This window comes from Herpailurus yagouaroundi, unplaced genomic scaffold (assembly GCF_014898765.1).
Source record: "Herpailurus yagouaroundi ecotype Mexico unplaced genomic scaffold, PumYag 191, whole genome shotgun sequence".
Taxonomy (NCBI): Eukaryota; Metazoa; Chordata; class Mammalia; order Carnivora; family Felidae; genus Herpailurus; species Herpailurus yagouaroundi.
Genome location: NW_024412422.1, coordinates 16,702,244 through 16,706,868, shown reverse-complemented (window position 1 = coordinate 16,706,868; position 4,625 = coordinate 16,702,244). Strand labels below are relative to the sequence as shown.

General features: G+C 50.6%; 1 long non-coding RNA gene across 1 annotated transcript in view; it reads right to left on the bottom strand.

Moving 5' to 3' along the window:
- Positions 1-940: 940 nt before the first annotated feature.
- Positions 941-4,625, bottom strand: part of LOC121010433 (uncharacterized) — a 23,156-nt gene continuing 19,471 nt past the window's right edge. Inside the window, exon 3 of the long non-coding RNA XR_005781161.1 lies at positions 941-2,731. This is a non-coding gene — a long non-coding RNA (uncharacterized LOC121010433). The remainder of the gene's footprint in view (positions 2,732-4,625) is intronic.

Genomic DNA, 4,625 nt, shown 5'->3' with positions numbered 1-4,625 from the left:
GAGGCAAATGTGATGCAGGAAAGAGCCAGGACCCTGGTGATGTGAGTGATCTGGCCATTCAGCTCCTGGATGGCTGAGTGAAGGTCAGCAAATCCACCCCCGACAAGCAAGATAGTGCAAAGAAGAGCAAGATAATGACCCAGGACTAGGGGGGTCCAATTGCTTAGATGGTCTCCATCCCAATCAGACACAATCTGTGAACTCTCAGCCTTTGAATTGCAATTGCTGGGGGGGGGGACATTTGGAGGACAAGGAGGGGCACACAGTCCCGCTTGGGGTGCAGGGAACCATAGAGCAGCCGGAAAGTGGATGCTCGTGTCGCCATCTGACCTTGGCAAGTCGTTTCAGCTCCGAGCCTTGGCGTCCCCATCGGCACCTGTTCACCAGGTGAGCGATCATCACGACGAACCCTGGAGGGGGCACTGTCGCATCTGCACGATGCCGCAGCGGCTGGGATTCGGTTAGTTTTGCCCAGAGGATAATGTGGATTCACTTTTACCAGATCCTACAGCTGGTGCTGCTGTAACTCTTACTATCTCGCGTTGACTACACGCAGGGCTCTGCTCCCTCTTTATTCTCCCAGCAGAGTCACCTCCACTTGGCAGCTGGGGAAACAGAGGCTCAGAGAGGCTCGGAGATTCGGCCAAAGTCGCACAGCGGTAACGCGGGGATTCGAACCCAGGTCTGCCCACATCAGGAGCACTGTCTGTACGCACGGTGGTCTGGTGCATCTCCTCCCGCCCGTCCTCTGGCATATCTACCACTTCGACCTGCCCTGCCTGGGGACAGATGACGATCAAGCTAACACTGGACCAGATGTCTCCATTCAGGATCGAACAGCCGGGTTTCCAGACATCACCCCAGGCTGGAGGGTCTGCTGCTCACCTCGGCCACCCTCTGCTTGCAGCGTCGGGAAGCTTCCAGTGACGGAGTGGCTCCTGCTTAAGCGTCATTAAGTAGAAGTTGCTGTTTCTGCTACAGATGGGCCGCTTTGGCTTGGGGACATCGATGTGCTATGTTTAGAGATCGCATTCAGTTTAAACGTCGCAGCCTGGCTCAAAATATTCCCAGTGGCTGTAAGCATGCAATTTTCCATCTTCATCAGTATTCCTGCTGCAAAGTCCCAGGGAGGCATTGACCACATCAGAGTCTGCTCATCCCACTGGGGGATCCTCAGTGTTCTGAGAATCTAGGACTTTGCACTATCTCCTTTTCTGTCTCCATCTCTCTCCAAGTGGATTTGGACTCAGGGTCACGGACGGACTCAGGGTCATGGACCGAGCCAGACGGAGTGAATATACGGGTTGGTTCCCATGAGCCTGGGGCAGGCACAGAGAGGAGTCTCTGCATCAGTGATCATGCCCAATCCCGGGGGACATCTCAGTGGCAGGATATCTTCCCCAGGACCTTTGGAAGGCCGCTGACCGATAATTGAGCACGCGGGTTCATCACAGATTCAACAGGAGGCAGCAGAGGCAACGTTGACCTTGGGTCTGGAGACGCTGGGGTTCAAGTCCCATTTCAGCCCCGGTGTCGTTTGGAAAAGCAAATCTCCGGTGTTGACTTTGTTGATCTACATTCGCTTCGAAGGATTTATCCTACTGTAACGTTGTCCCTTCTCGGGATTTTTTTTTTTTTTTCTAATTTCAAACCATTTACTAGACAATAAACACAGGTAATAAAGGAACTAAGCAAAGAACACGAAAGAGTGAGTCCGGAAGCCAATCCGTCCCACGGTGGCCGTGCGTCATTTCTCAAGCCGTGTGTTAGTAACGAGAATCCCCAATATCGTCATCCTTTTGGCCAGGCGGGTCTGGGCGGGAGTCTGTATCTATTTAATGTTGCCACCTCGCTGTCTCTGCAGCAATCCGGCATCACCTTGTAGCAGAGCCCTCCGCTGACCGTGCGGGACCCCGTTTGGGGCAGCCGGTGCCTTCCCTCCTTGGCAAGTCAGCGGGACAGCATCTCACGAGCAGGCAGCCTCACCTGCCCAGACGCGGCCCGTCCCCGTGCCAAGGCGAGCCTGGTTGTACAGAGCTGCCTCTTACACGGGAGTTTCGAACAGCCCGCGAGGGAGCCCCAGATGGGAACTCTCATTGGATGCAAAATCGCAGGGAGGCTGTGCGGCTCTCCCAGAAAATTAGACTGTGTTCTGTCCCATTAGGTTTCCTACGGCCCAAGCAGCTCCTTGCCGAGCGGGGTGACCGGCTCCCTCTGAAATCCGTCCTCCCCCCCGAGAGAGACGTGGGGACCTCACCACCCCCGTCCACGACTGAGCCGCCTCCTCGGCCGAAGGTAAATATTTTCCAGAGACGGAGATGATGGCTCCGGGGAGACCAGGAAATGCAGCCAAGTTGCCCGAGCTCCTTCCAAGTTTTCCTGCTCCCAGTTAAAAACCCGACGGTTTCTTCCGCCTCATATTGAACAGGCTACTTCCCTCGAGGGTATTAGTGTTATAAGCGTGCGCCTCAGATGCGGGGTGAGACCCACTATGGATTGCATTTACCAAAAATGCCTGCAAGGACGCCGTCCACATAACCTCACTGTGACACGGGGCTCTTGTTATCCCGCGGCGTGGGACTGGTTTCCCGTCCTTGATCTTGGGCAGACGTGTGGTTCCGGTAGAAGTTACACCCTGTGACCTCTGAGGCCTCATCACAAAAGGCCCGATCCATCTTTCCAAGGAGGAAAGGTTTGGAGTTCATCAGCGTTCGTTTGGATCCTTCCTCTCCTGTTAAATAAGTGAAAATAAATTTGGCACATTTTTACAAAAACAGCATGCAGGGTGCTGGTGCGTTTTTATAGCACATTATCCCCATTCATTCGGGGATCCATTTATAGCCACCCTGTGGGGTGAGGACTGAAGAAATGACAGTCTTCCGAGATGGAGAATGCAGAATTTAGGATCTTAGGGTTTGAGGTGATTTTTTTTCTTTGTTGTTGCCAAGCGTCTATGCTGCTTGACTTTTCCAGAATAAACATCTTTTAAAATAAAAAGTGAAGTCATAACCAAAACACAAAGGGGCGTTGGCTGATGGAGGCACACATACGTTTTGCCTACAAGCTGTCACCTACCCATCACTGCGCACGCCTCTAAGGAGCTCTTGAAAGGAGATTTGGGGGCGCCTGGGGGGCTCAGTCGGTGGAGCGTCCGACTTCGGCTCAGGTCCTGATCTCGCGGTCCGTGAGTTCGAGCCCCGCATCGGGCTCTGTGCAGACAGCTCGGAGGCTGGAGCCTGCTTCGGATTCTGCGTCTCCCTCGCTCTCTGCCCCTCCCCCACTCACACTCTGTGTGTGTGTGTGTGTGTGTGTGTGTTTAAAGCATACAGACCTAAAACGGACCTGTATTATTAATTTTCATTTGCTTAGTATAGGCTAAGCATTTTATTCTTTAATATTATGTTATGTTTATATTATACCTGATAATTTTATTTCTCTCTTATATTTCCATTATTTTATAGCACTGATGGCCTTGGTAGTCAGGACTCCACATCATGGTGAAACGCCAGTCCTCCTACCCACAGTGACAGGATTATGTCTTCAATGAGAACGTCACTGTCTGGGACATTCTCACTCACCTGTCTCCCCTTCTCACCACTAACAGCACGGAACAACTGCAGTCACCCAGCCTGTGACACATGTGGCCGCAGTAGCTGCTTTTGAAGTGGGTCATAAATACTAGAGATCGTGGCAGAACCTTTAAGAATTTGTCATGTCCTGTTCTTGCCCCAGAATCACCCAGAATTCTATACCCGGCTGACAAACAGCCGTTTTTCTTATGGGCTTGTTGATCTGGTCCATTTTTTCCAATTCACCTTAAGAAACTGCACATCTGTGAAGGTTGTCCTGGAAAGATGCGGGTCAATTGAACCAAATACCTTTCTAGTTTATTCTCCTTCTTCTTTTACATTTAGCTGGCTCCCATCTGCTCCCTGGGATCAATCATTTTGTATTTCTTTGTTTCTGAGTGTGGGCTAAGAAATGACTTCACATATAAACGCTGTCATGTGGCCACCGTGGCAGTGTAGCTGACAAGATGCTGGTTGGCATTCCTGTGCCATAAGGAGGCACAGATGTGGGCAGATGGCTAGCGCGGGGCACGATGGCAGTGTGGCTCCCACTCTGCAGGGACCCCATGTCCTCAGTGCTTACAAAGGGCGCTGCTCACTCTAGTTTACGCAAAAGCATCAAGGCCAACTTGCCCCAGGTTTATTCTGGAAACCAACAGCCATCATCCAGACTCTGGTCGGGTGACAGACTCAAACAAATACCTATAAATTTACTTTGGGATTCAGACCTACAAAAGCTTATGAGGTAAGAGTTAATCAAAGATAACTTTTGAAGATAGAAGAACCTATTTCTTGTTCTAATAAACAGGAACTAATCATACTACCTAATGTAAACCTTTGTTGTTCTTGATCACCATAAAAATCTATTGAAAACTAATTAAAACTAATTAGAGTCAGAATTTCTGCTATATGCAGTATACAATAGTCAGTATACTCAGTAAACAACTCTGACCAGTATGTACTGGGGACTAAGCGTGATCTGTAGAGAAAGTGGATGGATGAACGGATGGATGGATGGGTGGATGGATAAATGGATGGATGGATGGATGGATGGAT